At 47.1% G+C, this 23517-nt stretch overlaps 1 protein-coding gene, 1 long non-coding RNA gene and 1 other non-coding gene across 7 annotated transcripts in view; 2 read left to right on the top strand and 1 right to left on the bottom strand.

The window, feature by feature from the left end:
- CHD7 (chromodomain helicase DNA binding protein 7) overlaps positions 1-9932 on the bottom strand; it is a 179228-nt gene extending 169296 nt beyond the window's left edge. For 2 of the 4 annotated variants that reach the window (XM_030859684.3, XM_060287189.2), the window contains exon 1: positions 9630-9931. The gene's annotated coding sequence lies outside the window, so the exon portion shown is untranslated. Of the gene's footprint in view, positions 1-4040; positions 4137-9629 lie in introns of those variants that run through there. The other 2 variants (XM_030859681.2, XM_060287188.2) reach the window with 2 other exon arrangements.
- LOC115855086 (small nucleolar RNA SNORD35) lies at positions 2286-2372 on the top strand. Its single transcript, XR_004040275.1, has one exon. It is a non-coding gene; the product is annotated as a small nucleolar RNA SNORD35 (small nucleolar RNA).
- On the top strand, positions 8439-21770 carry LOC132593731 (uncharacterized). 2 transcript variants are annotated; one of them, XR_009559510.1, is made up of 4 exons: positions 8439-8706; positions 14567-16519; positions 17232-17546; positions 18165-21770. It is a non-coding gene; the product is annotated as an uncharacterized lncRNA (long non-coding RNA). The 2 variants fall into 2 exon arrangements; XR_009559509.1 differs by lacking the exon at positions 8439-8706 and having other exon boundaries at positions 12366-16519.
- The last annotated feature ends 1747 nt before the right edge of the window (positions 21771-23517 follow it).

Genomic DNA, 23517 nt, shown 5'->3' with positions numbered 1-23517 from the left:
AGCTTCTCCAATTTTTCAACCTTGCAGTAAGGACGGAAGAATACGGGGAACTTCCACAGGCTCATGTCTGTCAACTGTTTCTACTCTGTCCCATTTCATTTTCCCTTTAGAGTCTCTTTTCAGTGAAAATAAAATAGGATAAAACAAAACAAAAGCTGTCTTCGTTCCATCTCTCCCACTGTCATGCCAATCTGGAGAGCAGCGGGATTCCAAGGAAGCTGCCCCACAGCCTCACCTTTGCAGAGGCAGGGAACCTTTTCGCTTTCTCCTTGCTACTCCTATCCCAGATCCCACCCCAAATCTACCCATTTTAGATAGCTTCTTGTCCGTTCCTTAAGCAAGGCACAGAATTTGGGGGAAAAGGACCGGCCCCGACGTTCAGAGACTTGAGGACCTAGAGTTACAGATTTTGAGAACACCGTGTACCTCTCCAGTCTATACTGGAAGGTTCTAACGCTCCAGAACGGATGGAAGATGCCCACCACTGTTTACCCAGGCTAACATCTCCCACCGGCTACGGAGAACTGCAGGTTTGGGGAAAACAGGACTGACGGGTTCCCTGGTAAGACAGCCACAGCTCAGCCAGCAGACGGGTAGCTCTGTAGCCAGAAAGCAACTGCTCCTTCAGATGTGCCATTTCTAGTGTCTGGAGTATCCGAGCCGCCTCTGCGTAGTCAATGAGAGGACTAGGTGAATAACATCCAGTTCTGTGCCTGGATACAGGCACACACCCATGTTAATTCTGATGTCGACTTCTGAGGAAAGGTGAAAACCGTGCAGCCAGGATCCACTGCAGGCCTCTCATGCTTGGCCAGTCATGATTTAGGATCCGGGGACTTTTTAAATTAAAACCAAGACACATGGTTTGATAAGTTCAATGACTACCAGTTAGCTAGTAACTACTCAATAAATATGCCTTACGCTATACCAAGTGCTTTAGGTGGGATACCTCATGCAATCTTCTGCCGTTAGTAACCCCGGCTGGTTGAGAGTATTATTGTTCCTATTTTTCTGATTCACTAGCTGATCCTTCTGACACCACAACTCTCGGCCACCACGGAATAAAACCTCCACAAGAACAACTGCTCTCCTCATCTCCGTGGGAGAGGAAGGGCATTAGGGTGAAAGGCATGGAACCCAATTGTCTTAGGGGTCAAGATATACCAAGATGTATGCGCCCCATGAGTACAGTAGGCACAAAAAGAGAAAGTGTGGACAGAAGAGCCCAGCTTTCCTACTATGTCACCACATGGGAACATTACTACCCTTAAATTTTAGACGTATCCAAATAATCCCTCAAAACCACTAGAAGTGAGAGTAAACCTTTCAGATGTAGCATGCCCCTACAGCTAACGTAAGCGCCTGAAAAATCTGCAAAGCCACACAATCATGCCCACCCTGAGGAAGTCAGGGAGGGCCCTGGTGGACTCGATCAAGTCACAAGGACACCAAAAAGGCCTATGAGGACCAATGTCAAACAGAGCACCTTTGAAATAGAGCCCCAACCAAAGACAGAGAGCCCCAGGAAGGTTCTCCCTGCACACGAAGATCAATGTCTGACCTATAACAAAAATAAACGGGTAGGGCTTCCCTGGTGGCGCAGTGATTAAGAATCTGCCTGCCAATGCAGGGGACACGGGTTCGAGCCCTGGTCCGGGAAGATCCCACAGGCTGTGGAGCAACTAAGTCCACGCGCCACAACGACTGAGCCCGTGCTCTAGAGCCCCCGAGCCACAACTACTGAGCCCGCGAACCACAATTACTGAAGCCCGCGCGCCTAGAGCCCGTGCTCCGCAACAAGAGAAGCCACCGCAACGAGAAGCCCGCACACCGCAACGAAGAGTAGCCCCCACTCGCCGCAGCTAGAGAAAGCCTGCACATAGCAATGAAGACCCAACGCAGCCAAAAATAAATAAACTTTTTTTAAAAATTTAAAAATAAGGGCTTCCCTGGTGGCAAAGTGGTTGGGAGTCCGCCTGCCAATGCCTGCCAATGCCTGCCAATGCAGGGGACGCAGGTTCGTGCCCAGGTCCGGGAAGATCCCACATATCGCAGAGCGGGTGGGCCCGTGAGCCATGGCCGCTGAGCCTGTGCGTCCGGAGCCTGTGCTCTGCAACGGGAGAGGCCACAACAGTGAGAGGCCCGCGTACCGCAAAAAACAAAAACAAAAAAAAAAAAAATTAAAAATAAATAAATGGGTAACATCGTTACTATACAAACTGGCAGAAACAAAGATACAAAAAACAAAATAAACAAACAAAAAAACTGTTTCAAGATAAATGTTCAGCAGATGATGGCTTTTTCTCACGATGGTCTGCGGATGCCACTGTGGGCAGTGCCGATAAAGCCAATGGCTCAGCTGATGCCAGGAGGAGCAGAGAGCCCTGCCAGGGGTGGCTGTGTCTCTTGAGCGCAGGCTTGCTGAAAAGTTGTATGGCTGGACTGGGATCCTCTAGGACGGGATGTCAATGCCCCTCCCCTAGTCACCCTGGCCTCGTTTTCTTACAGCTTCGTTTCTCCCTCTACCCCACCCCCAGTTTGCCTACGTAGGGCGCCTGGCTCATGAGGTTAGCGGAAGTACCAGGCAGTAACGGCTACACTGGAGGAGAAGAGAAAGGAGAAGGCCAAGATCCACTACCCGAAAAAGCAGCAGCTCATGAGGCTACGGAAGCAGGCCGAAAAGAACATAGACAAGAAAACTGACAAATTCACAGAGGTCCTCAAGACCCATGGATTCTTAGTCTGAGCCCAATAAAATTGACCATTTATTCTTAAAAAAACAAAAAAAAAAAACCAAAAAAACAAAAGATAAATGTTCAGGGTTTTCATACTTTTTCTCATATAATATTAAAGTCAGCAACTTGGAAGCTTTTCTGGATTTATCAATTAGCATCTCTCACTTGCGACCAATCGCGCTCTATCATCCACTTTTTATAATAATTGAACAAAGTGACTGTTAAGATATATTAAGGTAGTTTATACATAGTTCCTCCCCCAGAACAGGTAAGTGTTCTGACTGAGGACAGTATTTCCCTCCACAATTACCTAAGTAATGTATTCATTTCTACCACACCCATGTTTGGCCACAACCGGCTCCTAAAATGCGACCAGTTTCCTCCATGGGGAGCACCAGCTATCTTCCGGGAGTCCAAGGACCTCGTCCCAATACATAACTAGCAACAGAAAGCGGCACCAGGAAGACAACCATGACAAGGACAAAATGTGGCAAAGTCTGCTCACCGGAGGGTCCTCTTCCTTGTATGAGCAAGCAAACTCCTATTAAGCAAGTAAGAAAGTACCATATATCAAGGTAGATAACAAAGTTTCCCTCTTCTCTCCCCTTCCACTGACACCACCAGCAATCCTTGGTGGGCTCGCCATACACCGACATCTTTGGGGGGAAGCTGGCAGACTATTCTGGGAAGTTTTAGAATGCCGCTAGCAATGGAAAGAAGGCTGAAGCAACAGTTTCACGGTCTGCTATCGGCCACCTCAGTCACATGCTTCAAGAGCTCGTGAACTTCCTCCTCAGACCAGGTCCTGATCAGGTGCTCCCTACCTCGAGAGCAGCAACCCCAGCCAGCCGGCCATGCAGCGAATACACTAGAAACCTACGCTCCCTGACACCTTCCTCTCCCTGAGAACAAATCTGTCTTCAAATACAAGTCATTGGGCCTCCTAAATATCTCTCCAACCTGTCCACTTCTCCATCTCCACGACCACCAGTCTAGCCCAAACCACTGGTCCTTCCCACCCCGTGGACCACAGCAATAGCGGGCAGGACGAGGTTCCCAGCCTATTCTCTCTCCTCTGCCCCACCCACCAATTCAGTCTTCAAAACACAAGCCTGCTCATGTCAAGCCCGGCTTAACACTCACCAGTGGCTCTGCTGCTTTTTTTTTAAATCCCAAATTCCATATCCTGTTAGCCCCGCCCAAGCTGGCCTGTGCCCGCCTCTTGCGTGTCATCTAGCTGCTCTCCGTGGGCCTCAGACACGCTGCCTCCCTCCAGGTGGGCTAGCACTGCCCCTTTCTCCTTACCATCGCTTGGACGGCAGCGCTGAAGCCGCTCCTAACAGGTGACTGTCCTTCCTCCCAGTCCGCCGCCCAGCACCTATGACGTTGCGGTGGCTCTATTTTTCGCGTGGGTCTTTTATGTCTTCTCCTGGCACCACTGTATTCCTAACTCAGGCATAGCGCAGCGCCTTTGAGGTAGCAGGTACCCAATAGACACTTGAGCCGATGAACAAGAAAACAGGTGAAACAGGAAAACTGATCACAGCCCAGTCACTAGCCACTAGAGCCAAGCCTGGCACCTACAGCAGTGGTGTAAGGTCAAAAGGACCACTGAAGAAAGTGTCTTTGATGCCACATGGCCACAAACAAACAAGCTCAGGGACCAATCGGCCTCTTACTGCCAAGTAATGCTTCTTCATTACTATTCTACCTTATTTTTATTTTTAAAAAGATAGTTTTTACTTTTCAAAATAAAAACAAAACAAAAACCTCCAAAAATATTTCCCTGAGAAAACAATTATGTTTGCAGTCACCTAACATTAGTTAAAGGTACTGGAACCTAGTTACGGTAATGAATACGTGCTTCTATAATGAAAACAATAATCAAGTCTCAGAATAATTTTCTCTGCATTTCTCTAGATGGATAATCATACCTCCCCGCTCCCCGCCTCCCCAAAAAAACCTCCAAACCACCACACAGAGGCAAATACAATGCCGTTGGCTTAAGAACACCCTTAAGAGCTATGTGAGCATAGGCTATAGGATGCTTAAGCCAAAAGGTGCTTTTGAGTCAGAACATAAGAGGAAGAGCTAGTCTCTTCCCGAAGCAGCTCAGTCATCCAACAAAGACCAACCCGGCACTCCCCTGCATGAGCACCCAGCTAGGCACCAGGAAGACAACCATGACCAAGGCAGCTCTGCCGGCAGTAACTGGGTGGCCAGCCAGAGACGGCTCCTTTAATTAATCCTCTGGGCTTTAGTTCCTCAATCTGTAAAATGAGAAAGTTCAACTAGCTCTCCAAGGTCCTCATGCTCTAAATATCCAAAGATTTACTAATGACTGTAAGATGAATTTCTACTTGACAATATCATTATGATTTCCTGTTTCTATTTATTATTTTTATCACACAGGTGTGGTTTCATTTAAGAATTTTAATATATTGATAAAAGTAAAATATAAAAGAACGGTACTAATGTTTTTAATTACCATCCCAGCTCTTAACTACCACCATAATCAGCTATGGGCTTTTGCCATAAGTGCAACTGAGTAATACCCAAATTAAAATAAATCATTACATCTTCATATTTTTTGTAGAAAAACAGAAAAGTGATAGAAATAGAAAAGTGATCATTTACTCCCAATTTCTTTCATATTTTTACATCATCCATCATCTTTGAATGTCAAAGTTTTCTTTAAAAAAAAAAAAAAAAACTAGGACAGAATAATAAAGATCTCCAGAGAAAAAGGAAAATTTTATCTCCCAAACTGATAAAGCTATAATGGCTTTAGAAACCTGATAAGATATAACAATACAAAATTCTGAATTTCTAAAAGGGCATAAAAAGAATACTCTTTTAAAGATATACAAAAGTGTCCGAGTGAATGAACAAGACAATTAAAGAGTCACACAGCGCCATCATGTTCCCGACATCATCTCACCATCATCACCCCAGATGCTCCTTCCCCATCTACCTTAGTGAATTTAGCTCTGTGACCTGCATCTATCTAAGTGCTGGTTTGTTTCCATCTAGAAAGCATCTGAATACTGGAAGCAAATCACTTGATTACAAAGCTGAAATTTTAAGGGTCATTTTTTTGCAGCCACACATTTTGCTCAGCCCTGACTAAGCATTTTTATTCTTGCAATGCCTTATTTATAGTAGATGTCTATAAGACGGCCATGGCGACTACTATCAAACCTGAAAGGCCATGTACGGATAATAAAAGATGGACAATAACACATCCAAAGCTGATCTTAAAAGTTAAAATATGAGTACTTGGTTACCTATAGAACGCGCTCTCCTAGTAGATGGTAAACTCTGTGAGGGAAAGCACCGCCTCTTATTTGTCGTTTTACACACCGAAAGCTTGCCAGTGATTGCTGAATCAAAAGTTACCAAATGGATGGTGACACTTCCTCAAGCACAGGGAATAAAATGCTCTTCGGCTAGGTTTGAAATAACTACTCTAAACTCGGCACTGAGATTGCTCTTACGGGTTACACGGCATGTACGTAGAAGCACTCCGACTGTATTTTCTCATAGACGAAAATATTCTTTTACTTTTGACCTTTCTGCCTAAAAACTATACAATAGGTAATACATTACTGACTGCATCTGTATGAAGAAAAAATTGTCACATTTCTTTGATACAGTTTTATAAAGGTACTCCCCATGGTATTCATTTTAACTCAATAAAAGTAAGACGCTCATGAAAAAAGTTTTGGAAATAGTCCTATAAGTCGAACTGATTAACAACTAAACCAAGTACAGGAGAATCTATGAAAGTACTGCTTCAAAATTAAGTTACTAGACCTGCTATTTTAAACTCAACTTAGGTATTCTCAACTTGGGGAAAAAAAACAAAAGTGCTATTTTTTTTCCTCAAAAGAGGAAAATAATGTTTGAGTTTTTAACCATCACCGTCACCTATAAATGACCTACATTTCTCTATCCTGACTTTCAAAATTAAGACATAGAAAAGGAAGCAATTTTTTTAATTGACGTAAAAATAATTTCATTGATTAAACCAATATAATTAGAGTTTGGAATTCACATACCAGTCCCTTTATTATAATTATTCATTTCTTATCAAGAAACTCATTTGAATCCTGAAAAACCTAGAACAGAATTCGTCAAGCTTCAATTTACTGGCTTGCACAGAGGGAGGAAAAAAAATAGAAAATATCAACAGACTATAAACAATAAAATCCATAGTGCTAGAAAACAATTCTTGAGTGTTATGGTGATGAAATTCACCTGTTACAAGCCTCACAAAAATCCATAATGTCCCTTTAGCTGGTTACCAAAAGGGCGGGGGGGGGGGATGTCATAATTTCACTATTTGGCAAAACAAGAAAACTTAGTTTCTAAAATTTGCTGCAAGTCAGCTTTCCACTTCCAAATTCTGTTTACCTTGTAACTTTTTTCCACAGAACAGATTTTTCAGGGAAAACAAACTTTCTGTGAACAAATCTGGAAGACATAAAATGTCTCCCACTTACTATCACCTAGAAAGGCAAACCCAGTCCTGCTCCGTGCCCCAAGCATCTAGCTTTCAGCCTCTTTATTATCATTGTCAATGAATGGGCCCCAGTCAAATGAAAGCTGCCATTTTAGGGTAAAGACTGGAGGGCTTCTGTTGTGCAACAGCAAGACAAAAACACTCCGCGACAGATGTACTCTGGGGGCTGGGAGGCGGATTCAACTTCGCAGAATCACTGCTCAAGTTATTTCTGAAATAAGAAATTACCTACTACTTACACATTGCTACAATCTAAACGGAATTATAACTGGGATAAATCAGGTTCCCATGCTGCTAAGATCACAGTCACTACGATTTTTTTTTTTTTTTTTTTTTTTTTTGGCCATCGTTAGACTAGATCTGTGAGGAAATAAGGATAAGTTTTGTGTGGTTTGTTGTTGTTGTTTTCTATTTGATTATTACCTTTAGTGAGTACTCCCACCTCCCCTTATCGGGAGACAAATGGGGGGAAAACACACTCAACCTCTTTGAAAGGTACTGCCCACTGCAAAGACAGCTTTAATGAGAATTTTCAGAAAATAAAAATCAGGGCCTTCACATAATCCTTTAGAAATAAGTTAAAATATTTAATGCAGCCCAAAAATCAAGCCCAGAGAATGGACATATTTCAAGATAAGTTCTTTAAATCGATGGCTAGATAATATACAATGGGAAACTAAAAAGTATACTTAGCAAGTGGAGAGCTGGATAGTGTATCTAATTCTAGCAATTCAAAAGGAAACTCTCCATGTGGGTTGCTACTTTTCTTTTGTCCATTGTCTGTTTGGAAGAGGAGGAAAAAAACTAGTTTAAAAACGAGGCGTGAACAGTCCCTAAAAGTGACCTCCAGGAAAACCGGCCGCCGGGTAGCAGAAGCACTCCCCGCGCGTCCGCTCGACGGGGGCGCTCACAAAGCCGGCGGGCGGGCGGGCGGCCGCGAGTTCGGGGTGCGCTCCCACGGCGCGGGGCTCCTCGAGGCACAGCCATCCGGAGAAAGGCGGCTCGGTAATGATGGCTGCTCGGGGCCGGCGGCTCCTTCCCCGGAGCCTCCCGACCCCCCGCCCCCCCGCGCCCGGGATCCGCCGCCCTCCCCCGCCCCCCGGCCGCGTTCGCCCCGCGCCGACGCGACCGCCCCGCACCGCAGCCCTCCGGGTGCCCGCGCCCCCGCACCCCCGGTGCCAACCAAACAAACAACGCGTCCCCCACCGCCCTCCTTCCTCTGCCCGCTGACCGCCTGGCCTCCAGCCACCTCGGCCGTTCACGCCCCGAACGGCGGATCTCGGCGGGGGCAGAGCGCACCCGGGCCACCCCGGGGGCCACCTGGTGACACCCCCCCTCGGCGTTGACCCCCGGAGGACTCGGGGATGGGGGAGCTGAGCTGCCTCCGGGGGCTTAAAGTCGCTATTATGCAGCCGCCGCCGCCGTTGGCCCGGCCAGCTCGGCAAGGTGGGGTTCCCTCCGCGCCGCGCCTCCCCGCGCTCGCCCCGACCCTGCTCCCTTTCTTCTCCTCCTCGCGCACTTGGGAGCCGCCGGGGAGCCCCGGGAGCCCCCGGCTCCGGGCTCGCAACTCCGCGCCCGCGGCCGGCACGGGCCGGGCTCGGGACGCCCCCCGCGCCGCGTGTTCGCGCCGCCCCCGCCCCACGCGGCGCCCCGCGCACTTTCCTCGCCGCCGACCCACCTCGCCCGGTGGCCGTCCCCGCGCGGGCCGGCGCCGCCGCGCCAGGAGGGACGCACTTTGTTCGCGCCGGTGCGGCCGCCGCTCCCGGCGAGCGCGGCGTGGTCGGTCCGGGGCGGGGGGCGGGGGCTGGAGGCGGGGGTCGCCGCCGTCCCCGAGCCGCCGCCTCCGCTGCTCAGCCGCCCCGCGCCCGCGCGCCCATCGCCCACTCGCACTGGAGTTGCAGCCCAACTTTTCCTCCTTCCTTTTTCTTTCGAATGGAGCCGGCAACTCGTGCTCGGCGCCGGCGGGAGGAAACGCGCTCGCGCTCCCCCGCGCGCAGACACGCTCCCTCCTGTCCCCCGTCCCCCCCCCACGCCGGCAGCACAACAAAAAGCCATTTACATGCGAGGAAGTGACCCTCGGCCGGACCGCGCGCCGCCGCCGCCTCCGGCCCAGCGGACGCAGGCAAAAGTTGGGTCGCCGGGCGGCGCTCCGGGCGCGGGTTCGGGCCCCGCGGGCGGCGACGCCGGCGACACGGCCCGGGCGGCGCTGCGCTCCAGCGCCGGCCCCGGCCCCCGCCCGCTCTAGCCCCTCGCCCCGCACACGCCCAACTCCTCGCTCCCAACTCCTCGCGCGGCCCCGGCCCCGGCCCGGAGCGATTTCCTGCCGCCGCCGCCCCTCCTGGGGGCGCCCGGCGAACTCTCGCGCTTACCGGGTCGGGCGGGCGGGAGGGCTTCTCCGCTGCCCTGTGCCGAGGGGGAAACAAAACGCAGAGCGGGCTCCGGAGTTGGCTCGGCGGCCGCGGCCAGGGGGTTGAGTCCTCGGGCGCGGAGTTGGCCGGGGGCGAACGCGGCTCTGGCGAGTTTCAGGGTCTCCGGGTCCCCGGGTCGCCTCCTCAGCGGCGCTCCTTTGTGTAATTGCACTCGATTCAAGTTTAATCCGATAGTTCCCGAGCACGAGCGCGTCCGCACTACCACGGCTCAACCCCCGCGCCGCCGCCGCCGCCGCCGCCGCCGCCGCCGCCGCCGCCGCCGCCGTCGCCGCCGCCGCCGCCGCCGCCGCCGCCGCGGCCCCAGCACGCCAGCGCCTGCGCGCGCCCGACACGCCTGCGCGCGCCCGAGGCCGCGGGGCCGCGCGCGCCCGCCGCCGGCTCCCTCCTCGCCGCGCCCGCGCCCGCGCGCCGCCACCTGACGTCAGGCGCGCCTGGCATAATTTATGCAAGAATTCGGCCCGGGTGTGGAGGCCGAGGGAGAGGCCGAGAGAAAGGGGGCGGCGCGGGGCTGCGGGGCCGCGGGCCGCGAGGGCGGGCGGGGCGCCACTTCCCGTCCCCGGGCGGGCGCCGGCGCTGCGGGCGGCTCTCCCCGCGGGCCGGTGCGCGGCCGCCGCGCCGCCTTCCCGACCCGGCTCGCTGGAGCGCTCGGCCGCCGCGCGGCAGCGCCCGGGACGCGGGCTGGAGACGGTGCCACGTTTCCCCAAGCGGCATCTTCCCGGGGTCCGGGTGCGCCGCCCGCGGGCAGGAAGCGGCGGCCCGGCCGGCGGCGGTCCTCCCGGCCGCGGCGAGGGGCTTCCGAGGCTGCGCGGACGGACGGCCCCGGCTCGAGGGGTTGGGACGTCCTTTCTGCAATTATCCGTCAACTTGGAACGATTTTCCCACCTGAAATTATTTAGAATGGGCACGTTCCATTTCAGATAGATTTCTCCTGCCTCTCCACGTTGCTTGTCTTAACCTCCTCGTTGACAGGACCGCCGGACCCACCACTAAATCAAAAAGTTTAACTAGATGGCGTTGATTTTGTTGAATTTGTTGCCATGCCAAAAAAGGGAGAGGGAGCGCGATGGTTATGAAACAAAGAAATAGGTTGTGTGACCATTTTTAAACATGTCAGGACTAGAGTGTTTTAATCATTCTTTGGCCAAAATGGCACTTTTGTATGATCTCCTAGCCTCAATTACCCAAGCCTCTTATTCTATTTCCCTTCTCGGTACAAAATTAATATGAAACCTGGAGAAATTTCTCTTTTACCAATTTTCCTTTTAGGAACTGGATCTAACAAACATTTATCAAGCACCTTTTATGTGTAGATACCAAGCAGTTATAATTCTTTTAAACCGTCAACTGTTGTACACTTTAAGGTGATTTTATTAGGTAAAAGATTACGTTTATTTTTAAATCAAGGAAGGAACGTAGATCAACCAAACATAGACCTATAATAGATACAGAGGAAAGCGAATTGCTCTTATTGGACTCCAAAATAAACTCAGAAAATTGCAAAACTATGCAAAATATAATTTCTCCTCATTCAGCGCCTGTAGTGCTAAGACTATCACGATACTTCTAGTTGAACCAAAGATTAATCAAAACTATTTTGTTATATTACTACTACAACTCTTCAATACCTAAGTTTGATTATCCTCGACTTAATCACTAAAACATTTATTTCCTAACATGAGCAATGATTTTCTAAATATTTGTTACATTTTACTGTCATTGATTGAAATGCCGTGGTTTGGGCTTTCTTTCATCATATATTTGAATGGTCTTTTGAAAGAGGTAAATGTTTCATTCAAGGGATTTACAAATAAACAGCAGAAAGAAGGTTGACACTACAGAAAATTCTGACGTTAAGAAAACAGGAAACACTAAAATCAACTTCTACCTTTTTTATAGTCCATTTCATAAACCAAGAATCAGAATTCCGAGGTTAGGTTTACATTTCCATTAAGTTTATGTGTCTCAGTGAAAGCACGTTGGGGATGCTTTGGGGTGTGCTGGGTGCATAGGGGTTAAAGACAGGACACATGTCTGCAAAGAAATCACTAGCAACAGATCATATTAGAGCCCATAAAAGTGGCATAAAAGGGATTATCTCTATCCTTTACAATATACCCCGCTCATTGTCAGATGTGCATATATTTCAAGTCAATTTACGAGCTTAAAAAAAAAAATGACATCTACATAAAGTGAAAATATATTAGTTAACCTTTAATTAACAAATAGTATTGAGTCTGAGGAGGTCCCCCTGTGCCCTTGTCTGTTTAACTAGAAAGTGAGGACACCTCCCTTTGAAACATATGAGAAATGGTAAAATAGTACAGCCAAAGCTCAAGGTGGAAACCAACAGCCCTGCAGCCCCTCCCTGGTTTAATCTCCCTCCTCGTCCCATCACGGGTCCGACAGGATGGAGGAGTCTCTAAGCTTTCAAAAGTGGTAACGGTGCAGAGCTAGAGGGGCCTTGGAAAGCGGAAGGCCTCAGGGGCAAACTCCTAGGCGGCTCTGGCCTGCTGGAGTCATAACTCCCCTCCCCCTGCCCCTCCCCCCTCCCTACCCTTTAGCCTCGAATGTTTTCTCTCCATTTGCTTCACTATTGAAGTTTTCCCATTGAGAATAATTTGAATTCACAAGCTTTCCCTTTGAGTATGCAAATTCCTTAGGGAGAGATAAGGGACTCCTGGTCATTCACAGATGAGTGTAAATTAGTTCAATGGGTTGTTTTTCTCCCAACACGTAGCTGGGACTAACAAATTTAGAGATTTATTCATTCATTCAACATTGAGTGTCTAAGAAGTTCCAGGCCTTGTTCTAGGTGCTGGAGATACAGTAATGAACAAAACAGAACAATGTTTCTGCCCTCTTGGAGTGTACAGCCTAATCAGTTGGTAGTTTTGATTTAGTGCTGAGAGAAAATGGTAACTTTGGAGTCTGAGCCCTTGGGGAATAGGACAGGCTTGAGTTCATTGTAGCCAGAGGGCAGTGGAAACGTACAAGGGGCCTGGAGGTGGGCCTAGAAGTGGGTGCCCCCAGAAAGCTGTTGAGAAAAATTCCAGAGACAACTTGGCCTGTTACAAAAAAGGTTTTCTAGGCCCCATGAAATGAATGAAAACAGTTTCCTCTAAGAACTCAGACTAACGCTAACTGACCTGTAATTTGGCTGCATTACTGCTTAGACAAATAAATATTTGTCTCTGTTTGGAAACATAGTCATAATGTATCAACCTCTAATACCCAAACTTCAGAACACCCTCAGTTTAAAACTATCTGCTTTTCCCTATCTGCTCTTCCAAATCATTAAAATCAGCTTACACAAATCAATTACACTAATTCCAGTGTTGAGGACTTACTTGATGCATTTTTGGAACTCATCTTTTGAAACTGTGTTCAGAACCAATTTGCAAGTCATAGAAAATAACTCTCTTTAGTGCCCAATTTCTTTTTTTCCACTAAAAACTATATTATTCTACTTTATCGTTTACCAAATTTGTGTCCAAATGATTTTGGCAAGCTCCAGACAGTATATTTTGCCTTTAAATGATGAAGATGGACTGTCATTGAAAATATATAGAATTTAAATAGTATACATGATAGCTATTCACAAAGTTTTAAAAATTTGACTTGTAATAAATTCTGAGTAAAGTATTTTTAATCCATAAAATTAAGAAAAAGAAAGAAAAGATAGAGAAAAATAAAACTATAGTTATTCAGAGGGCTATAAATGCTGAAGAAAGCACCAAAAAGAGAAATCTGAAAAGCATTTCCTGCATCACTGGAAGGACAGCATAACCTTCCTGGGTGATGTTTTCATGGGGGAAAGAATCTGGCTGGATATGGAAGTTCAGCCTCCATATTCCACTGGTAATGGACCCGGTTGCTACTGCCTTTGCAGGCAACTGTCCAGACTGGAAAGGTGAAGATATCAGGTGAAAAGAAAGTCACTAGGGCTACGATCAGGCCACTGCTGGCTCCCAAAGACAGCATGGTTAGCTAAGTTTTAGCAAACATTGATTGAATGCCTACTATATGGCTAACTCTCTCTTAGCCTCGGAGGACACAGTTAGCTCCCTGTTCACACGGAGCTCGTGCTTGGTGGCAGCATAAAGAAGGGAGTGATTCTTGCTGCCGGGACAGCAGAGCAGCCTTCCTAGAAGAAGGGAGGCTTGAGGATTTCCTCAGAACAAAGAGAGCAGGACAGATGACCATGAGGTCCAGTTGTTTCAAAGCCTAGTGAGCACGGGTCATTGCAAGTGGTTCCATACTGAGTGGAACACGGAGGGCGGTTCCTGCTCAGTCTTCTCTGACTGACCCCCCAGGGTGGGTTGGCTGTCCTCTCGTTCACCCATCTCCATCAATACTGGTTTACATTAAATTATAATTCATTCCTGGGACTTCCCTGCCAGTAATTAAGACTCCGTGCTTCAAATGCAGGGGGCGTGGGTTTGATCCCTGGTCGGGGAACTATGATCCCACATGCTGCGCAGCACGGCCTAAATAAATAAATCATTCATTCATTCATTCCTGTCTTGTCTTCTCACTGGGTTGTGAGCTACTTGGGGGCAATGGCTATACCTTGTCCTTTGGCATCCCCAGGTGGCCCAGAGCCCTCGCACAAGTGGCAGGGTGGGGAGGTAGTAGATGAGACTGGAGAAGTAGACAGGGCCAAGGAGACGTCTTGACTGCGCCCCAAAGGTGCTGGGGGCTCATTGAAGAGTTCAGCAAGAGAGTCACACATCAGATCCTTACTTTGAAAGATCTCTGTGATGGGGCAGACTGTGGGAAACGAGAAGCAGGGAGAGAAGAGAGGAGACACTCATGAGGCAAGAGAAGGGGAGAAATAAAAGAAATTACCCACATCTTGTATTCTTATTATTTTTCAGACTCAAGACATTCCAGGCAAAGCAGCGCTGCACGACCACTTCGCCCTGTGGTGGAGGAAGGGGCGCTCTGTCTGGAAGGAGCACTGTTGGGGGCCATGGGGGCAGTGGTTCCAACATGACCCTGCCGCCCACCTGGAACGAAGCATTTGCTTCTTCTCCCCTCAGTTACTGGCTCCAACTTCCGTGACTTACCACCAGACTCATCCTAAGTCATGTCGAGCAACACCTAAACTCTCTCATCTCTATTTCTAGACTGACAAATGGAATTCATGGTGCTAACTTAGACAATTATAAGATATTTTTACAAAACATTAAAAGTGGGGAAATACAGTGTTTTATTCATTCAATAGTTATTGAGCACTTGCTGTGCATCACACACTGTGCTGGGTGCTATGAAAATAAAAATAAAGCCACCCCTGCCCTGGAGGAGCTCTCTGAATCTATTAGGGGTGACAAACATTTAAGCCTGTCAGTACAATTAAAATGTGTACAATCGTGGTACTATTGGGTACCTGGTTGCTCAGAAGAAGAGGCGCCTCATTTTGCTTCTGCCCAGAGAGGCAGGGGAGGCTTCACAGAGGATATGACATTTAATCTGAGTCTTCAAGGACTCTGCAGATGGCAGGGGTGGGGAGGTACACCAGGCAGGAAAACTGTCTGAGACATCCATGGGGCAGATGGCTAGTGTCGGCGCTGCAAGTAATTTGGCTCGGAGCACAGCGTACACAGGGAAAGGGCGGAAAATGAGAATGGAAATAAAAGTAGGGCCAGGTCAGAAAGGGTTTAGTAGCATATTAAGAAATCTTTCCCTTATTCCGTAGGTGATTGTCAGCAGGAAAATGATCAGGACAAATATGGATGTCCTGGCCAAATCTCAGAGCAGGGAGGCAATGAGTAGACGTTGGTGATAGTCAAAGTATAACGTGATGAGGCCCTTGACCAGGGCAGCATTCAAGGTGATGGAGATAAAGCAATAAATGTGAGAGACATTTAGGTGACATACTTGATAAGATTTGGTGAATGACTGATTGTCGATGAGTGGATGAAAGGGAGGAGATGAAGATTCACTTCTAAGTTCCCTCCTTGAGTGACTGGTAAGTACATGCATCATTATCCAAGGTAAGGAATAAGCGGAACGTAGTTTGTGGAAGAACGACACAGTGCTTTGGTGTGTGAATTAGAGGTGCTCTGTGGAATATTTAAACGGGGATGTCCATTAAGTAAGAGATGGGAACTTAGAAGATTGATCTGGTTTAGAAATGTAGGTGTAAGAATTACGAGGTATGAATGGTACTTAAATCCATTGGAATGGATGTTTGGGAAAATATGCAACATTGGAGGAAAGCAGGATGACAACAGGAATCTTTAAAATACCAGGTTTTCTCGGTTGTTTATCATTGTATATCAAACCACCCCAGACCTTAGTGGCTTAAAACAAAAAGGTATTATTTATGTGATGGGTTATCTGGAGTTGGGCTCAGCTGGAAAAACCTGGGGTAGTTGACATTCTCTCTCTCTCTCTCTCTCTCTATCTCTCTCTCCCTCTCTTCACTTGGTCTTTCATCTTTTTTCTTTTTTTTCTTTCATCTTAGTCATCCAGAAAACAAGGAAGTTCCTGAGGAGTGTTCCAAGAAGGCAAACCCCACTACACAAGCCTTATCGAGCCTCTGCTGACTTCATGTTTGCTGACGTTCCACTGGCCGAAGCGAGTCACATGGTGCAGCCCAGGCTCAACGCCAAGGGAGCCCAGTGGAGTGATTCACTGGGACCATTACTTATCCATGTAAAACACATGTTACAAGATGGGCAGAAAAAATATTTAAGGGGGACATCAAAAGAGAAGCCATTGGAGAAAACATATGAAGATTTGTCTGAAAGAAAGAGTAAGACATCAAGGAAGCAGAGTTTCTAGAAGGGAAGGGGCAATAGTGCCAATTGTCACAGAGAGAACAGGTAGGGAAGGAATAAAAAGTGTTCATGGGGCTTGGTCTTTGTTAACCTTTCCAGTTTCAAGCGTTGAGGGTAAAAGCTGAATCGCAGAGGGAAGAGAAAGTGAATGGGCATTGAGGAAGTGAAGGCAGAAGATGTGGATTCCAGACTCTTTTCTCAGAAGGTTGGTTATGAAATGAAGAAAAGATGGGGTAGGGCTTCCCTGGTGGCGCAGTGGTTGAGAGTCCACCAGCCGATGCAGGGGACGCGGGTTCGTGCCCCGGTCTGGGAAGATCCCACATGCCGCGGAGCGGCTGGGCCCGTGAGCCATGGCCGCTGAGCCTGCACATCCGGAGACTGTGTTCCACAGCGGGAGAGGCCACAACAGTGAGGGGCCTGTGTACCGCAAAAAAAAAAAAAAAAAGATGGGGTAGTATCTAGAGGAGAACTCACATTAAAGAGAGAGTAATAGTTTTTTTGTTTGTTTGTTTTCTTTAAAGATCAGGGTGATACGCATTACTTTAGAGTAAGAGACAGGAGCTGGGATAGGACAGTAAGGGCTACGGGGAGGAACAAGCGTCCAGCTGACGGTTGATGGGAAGAGCAACACCTGTTTTTTTTTAATCAAAGAAAGGCTGGTGAAAATGGCAATAAGTTTGTAGGTTGGGGTAGAGAGAGATGACAGAAAGTTAAGCAAATGCATTTATAATAGCTTCTGTTTTTCTTCTTAATTCAGTGGTTAATCATCTACTGAAATTGAAATGCTCATGAATGGCCAAGAGATCTGAGGCAAGGGTTTAACTTTTGGAACAGTCTCCACGGGGAAGAAAGAAGCTGTGAAAAGAAAGTAAAAGAACCCTCCCTGAGTCCTGAGAGTCCTTGAGTCCTGAGCTGAGACTGCAGAGGCACCAACTTGTTACGCAACTTTCTTACGTGATGTTCCACCCTGGGGAAAAGGAGTATGAATGGAGAATTTCGAGGTTCACTAGTCGTTGTTGTCTGTGGAGACACAGACCCAGGCCACATAACGAGCAGGGTTCCCAGGGACCAGGTAAGATCAGCTTGCATTATTCCCTGGAGTCATGAAGTAGCCACAGTCACGGGTCCTTTGTTTAAATATGGGACATGAGCTGTATATGATTATATTATAATATGATATGCAGAGATTTCTGGCCATCTCAAATCCTCTTTGGGGAAATAAATATGTTAACAAAAACAAAGAAATAACTAAGTATGTCTCTTCTTCCCTTTATTCCCTTAAGTCCCTGGGTGGCTGGTTGGCTCATGTGGTTGGATTCCAGTGTTAACCAGGCCAAGGCCTTGGGTTCTGTTTCTGTTATGGTGATCTCAGCAGTGTCAGTGTCATACAGGGGGACATAATATTATCATTGCAAGTTCTTGGACAATTCTAGGCTGAACTATGTCAAACTCAGAGTTGTGCTTTGATATGTAAAATGAGAACAGGTCATAATTTAAGGTTACCTAATTCCATAACCCATGTGTCAGACCTCATGATACTCCCACATTTAACTCTGGTTTAGGTATTTGCCAAAAACTATTGCTAGCATGTGGTACTCCAGCCCTTTTCCTCCTTGGTCAGAATATTCACAGTAGAAAAAATATTAGATTTGGGTTTTGCAGATCATGCACATATAACCCTCTTTTACAGATGAGGAATCTGAGGCTTGAGAGGTTGCCCTGCTGTGAATGACAAAGGTGGGATCCAAACCCAGGTCTTCTCAACCCCAAAGAGAAATCCAACAACTGCGAAAAGATGCCTTGCCTTTGTCATGATCTGCTGCGAACTGAACTCCTTTACATCCAATTGTGTACACTCTCCTCTGCTCTAAAGGGAGAAAAGTCACATTTGACAGACAAGTCTGCACCCTGATTTTTACAAGATCTTCTTTAGGCTGCAGCTCTGGATAAGACGGACTTGAGAATGATGCAACCAATTATGACGAATGCCTTCTCCTGGGTGGAAACACAAGCTACTCTCTGCTCACTGCTCCACAGAGAAATACGGTAGTCATGTGAACCCGCCCATCCAGTACAGCCCTCAGATTCGTGAGAGGTTGGTTCAGGACCAGCACCTAGTACAGTGCCTGACACAGAGGAGGCACGTGACAACTGTTTACGGAATGAGTGTTGCATTTAAGGTACTAGGATGGCCGGATACAGAAAGGCAGGAATCATTAAAAAAAAAAAAAAATTCTGTGTACTTGAATCTGAAAGGAGAAACATTCTTAATTTTATCTTAATTTGTAATTTAACAGAGTTAACTTCCTCCAAAGTAATTACTTGTTAATATGTTTCTAATGTGACGGAGTTGCTGTACTGGGGCTTTTCATTTAGAAAGCTAGCAAGACTCTATGTTAACCGTCTCCTAAGTGCCCCTCTCAGCAGTTTCTCTGGATGTCATTCCACATACTGACTTCAGTTCCCAGGCAGAGCTTCCTGGGATCGAAATGGCAGGAGCTGAGTGGACCCAAGGCTGCACACCACCCACCGGGTCCCTGTCCTCCCAGGGCTGTTGTAGGGCCCTCACAAGCCACTGCCCTTGAGTCACTCCTGAGTCACCTGGGTTGAAAGTCACAGAAGTATGGCTACATGTGTTTCACCAACAGTCTACTTCTTTTTTTTTTTTTTTTTTTGCAGTACGCGGGCCTCTCACTGTTGTGGCCTCTTCCGTTGCGGAGCACAGGCTCCGGACGCGCAGGCTCAGCGGCCGTGGCTCACGGGCCCAGCCGCTCCGCGGCATGTGGGATCTTCCCGGACCGGGGCACGAACCCGTGTCCCCTGCAACGGCAGGCGGACTCTCAACCACTACGCCACCAGGGAAGCCCCAGCCTACTTCTTTATTGCCTCTCTCAGGAAAAGAAAATGTAATATTAGCAGACCTCTCTCACCAAGGGTCAGATAGTCCACGTGAGCTCAGAGCGGGTACAGATCAAGGCACCGGAACAAAAATGACTACGTTGGGGAAGCAATACCACGTTCTACAATAATATACATTTCCCTTGCCTCATATCTTTTATAAATAGTGGTAAAATATATATCATATCATTTGAACCAGTTTTAAGTGTGCAAGCCAGGGGCATTAAGTACATTCACAATGTTATGCAGCTATCAGCTCCATCCATCTCTAGAACCTTTTCATCACCCCAAACAGAAACTCTGTCCCCACTAAACATTAACTCCCCATTCTCCCCTTCCTGGTAACTTCCATTCCACCCTCTGTCCCCATCAACTGGCCAAGTCCAGGTGCCTCATGTAAGTGGACTTATATCTGTCCTTTTGTGTCTGGCTTACTTCACTTAGCACAATGTTTGCAAAGTTCATCCATGTTGTAGCTTGTGTTAGAATTTCCTTGCTTTTTAAGACTGAATAACATTGCATTGTATATATAGACACACTTTTTTAAATTTTTATTTTATTTTTTTATACAGCAGGTTCTTATTAGTTGTCTATTTTATACATATTAGTGTATACATGTCAATCCCAATCTCCCAATTCATCCCACCACTGCCGCCCCCGCCCTGCCATTCCCCCCTTGGTGTCCATACGTTTGTTCTCTACATCTGTGTCTCTATTTCTGCCCTGCAAACCGGTTCATCTGTACCATCTTTCTAGGTTCCATATATATGCGTTAATATACGATATTTGTTTTTCTCTTTCTGACTTGCTTCACTCCGCATGACAGTCTCTAGATTCATCCACATCTCTACAAATGACCCAACTGCGTTCCTTTTTATGGCTGAGTAATATTCCATTGTATATATGTGCCACATCTTCTTTATCCATTCACCTGTCAATGGGCATCTAGGTTGCTTCCATGACCTGGCTATTGTAAACAGTGCTGCAGTGAACATTGGGGTGCATGTTAGACACACTTTCTTTATCCTTTCCTCTGTCGACGGAAACTTGGACTGTTTCCACCTTGTAGCTGTTATGCATAACGCATCTACGAAGATGGGCGTAGCCTCATCTTTTTTTAAGACAAAGACCCCTCCAGCGGAGGTCCTGGCACTTTGTAACTCCTCCTTGCCTGAGAGCGCTTCAAGCCAGTTCCTTCACCCACTGCCTGGTGAAGGCCTCACCCGCCATGAGCAGAACAGAGACTGGCTCCCAAGTGCACTGCCGCGCTCTCTCCTTGGGGTGCTTCTCTTGGTCCTGCAGATTCCCTGCTCCTGACTCTGGACGTGGGGCCTTGGCAGGATCCAGTGCCTCCCTGGAAGCCCCGCCACAGGCTCAGGCCCCCTCAGCCCCATCTTCATCAGCTGAGACCTAGTATATGTCAAGGTCAAGCCTAAACCATGGCAAATGCCAGTGAAAGATGGATGTGGTTTGAGTGGCCAGTGCTATAAGACTTTCCCAAGTTACTCCTTAAACATTTGTATAAAGTAGAATTACTTTCTGCTTGACTATTTACTGATAAAAGTTGACAATCAGTTATTTATTAAGCTTTTCCTGTGTGGAAGGTACCATACTCTGGATCTGTGGAGGACTATACTAATGTGGTCATGTCCCTTCCATTGCCCTCCGAAAGAGTACATTTAATCAGAGAGGTATGGGCCATGATGGCGTAACTAATCAAATAAATTAGGGTTTATCTTTACTATAGAAGCTGCACAGGTATTAGAAAGAATGAGGTAGATATGTATGTACTGATGTGCTATAATCTCCAAGCTATATTGTTGTATGAAAAAAAAAAGTCTAGGGACCTCCCTGGCCGTCCAGTGGTTAAGACTCTGCACTTCCACTGCAGGGGCCGAGGGTTCGATCCCTGGTCAGGGAACTAAGATCCCTCAAGCCATGTGGCGTCACCAGAATGAAAGAGTCTAGATGCAGAAGAGTGTATACGGTATGTTCACAGCCGCAGAAAAAAGCACAGAAGGATTTATAAGTGCACACATATATACATATATGTACCTATATGTGTGCATATATGTACATTCATGTGTGTGTTTATAAATTCATAGGTGTGTCTGGAATGATACACAAAGGACTAGCAATAGCCGTTGTCTCTGAGGCAACTGTGGATGGCAAATACCTTTTTCCTGTGCAACTGTCTTGTACTGTTTGAATTTTCCACTGTGTGCACAAGTTGCCTTCAAATTTTAAAAAAATGTTTATAAAACTAACAATAAAAGAGAGTGCATGGGAAGTAGTAAATGAGTAGTGTACAAACAACACGAAAGGCTCTCAGAGGAAGGAAAGCTTGCTCTAGGCTGCAGCAGTCAGGACGGTTCATGGGGGAGGAGAGGACATTTGAACTGAGCTATCTGGGGTGGGTGGGCTTTGGGGAGAGGGGGATGCTGGTGGGACAGTAGGATGGGGCAGCATTCCAATCAGAAGGCACAGAATAAGCAAACTTGGAGTCGTATGAGGTAAATCAATTGACCTTTGCCTGGGTGGAGGAATGTAGTAGCATTTTATTTACTTAAGGTACACACGGACTCATCTCAAAATGCATTTTAAGAAGCTTATAAGATAATTAACAGCACAAAATTATTAAAGTAGAAATAGAATCTGAACTCAAGACCTCGGAGAAAATATAAAATTCCTAACCAAAAAAATTAACCGGTTATTAAGCTTTGCAACTGTACAATATCTGAGCCTCCTGATGGCCAGGGTAAAAAGTGAAAGTATAAATCCATAGCTTTTCCTATGGATAGAAGGATGTCATACCAGCTCTCTGAAAACCAGTTCTTTCTGCCGAATTTTACAAGAAAGTGTCACATGGGAATTCTCATGGAAGGTAGTAAGTTGTGTCCCCTGGCAGAAGCCGTGTCAGCAGGGTCATGTTCAAGAGCGTCTTGGTTGAAAGTCACCCAGGATGCAGAGGGTCACTGACTTACCTCACAAAGTTCTTGGAAGGGTGGATAGATACCATGTCTACTAGAGAATTTTCCCTGAATGTTCCCTCTCCCAGCTGGGAGTTCTTTGTGTTGTTGGGTGTTTGTGTGTTTGGCTTGTAATTAGAGCCAGAGGGCGGGTTTACATGAGGGCAGAGCGTAAGTGGCTGGCAATCTGTATTACTGGTTGACGGCCAGGCACATGTTTTGGGACCAGACAAACGCAAGTGTGAACACCCTACCAGGAAAGCCGAAAAAGCTTGCCTTCCCCCGAGGGCCATAGGTGTCCCTTGAGACAAATCCAGGATTATCCTCAGAAAGAAGCTTTGCCTTATTCCACTGCTTGAGTCATTGTTTGTTTGACTCTCCAATATTCAACACTAAAAGAAGATGTCAGGTATGACCTTGGTCCAGTGGCAGTTTACAAAGCGGAACTGGGGAAAAGAGAGACCAGTGGGGGGAGGGTATTGCAATATGTTTAAAGCCTTTATGAGGGCAATGGGTGTGAGAATCAAGGGGCAAGGATGCTAACACTCTATAGAGAGAGAACTGGAGGGTCTTTGTGACTGAATATGGAAGCCAAGGGAAAGTGGAGGGCGGCCCTGAGACTAGGAGCCAAGCCATTTAAAAGGACAATAGAAATGGCCGAAACAGAGACCGCGTCGAGAGGCAAAGCCTGTGCGGGAGAAGATAAATTTGTTTTTAGATGTGCTGATTTTGAGATGATGGCCAAATACCAGTTAGCTGGAGATAAAGGGATGAAGCTGGACACAGACTTGGAAGCCATCTAGATAAATGAGATTCCTGATGGAGCTATATCATTTCCCCTTTGAAATCATCTTGCCAAAAAAATGGATTTGAATCAGCTCACACCTCTAGATCTGACTACAGTTTACTGGAAATTTGGGTGGGCGGAGGGGACCAACGTGATAAACAACCCCAAGGGCATGTGATCAGCAAAATCCAGAATGTGGATTTTGAGCACCAATGAGCTGGTGTTTTCTACAAATAAACTTCGGGGGCGAGGTGGTGCAGCGGAATAAAAAAGGGGAATCAAATGATTAAGGGGGATTTAAAGAGTACAATGTGTGGACCTTGTTTGGATCCTGATCTGAACAAAGCAACTCTTTAAAACATTTATGAGACAACTGAGGAAATATGACC

This window comes from Globicephala melas, chromosome 17 (assembly GCF_963455315.2).
Source record: "Globicephala melas chromosome 17, mGloMel1.2, whole genome shotgun sequence".
NCBI lineage: Eukaryota > Metazoa > Chordata > Mammalia > Artiodactyla > Delphinidae > Globicephala > Globicephala melas.
This window is presented reverse-complemented; position numbering and strand designations above follow the sequence as displayed.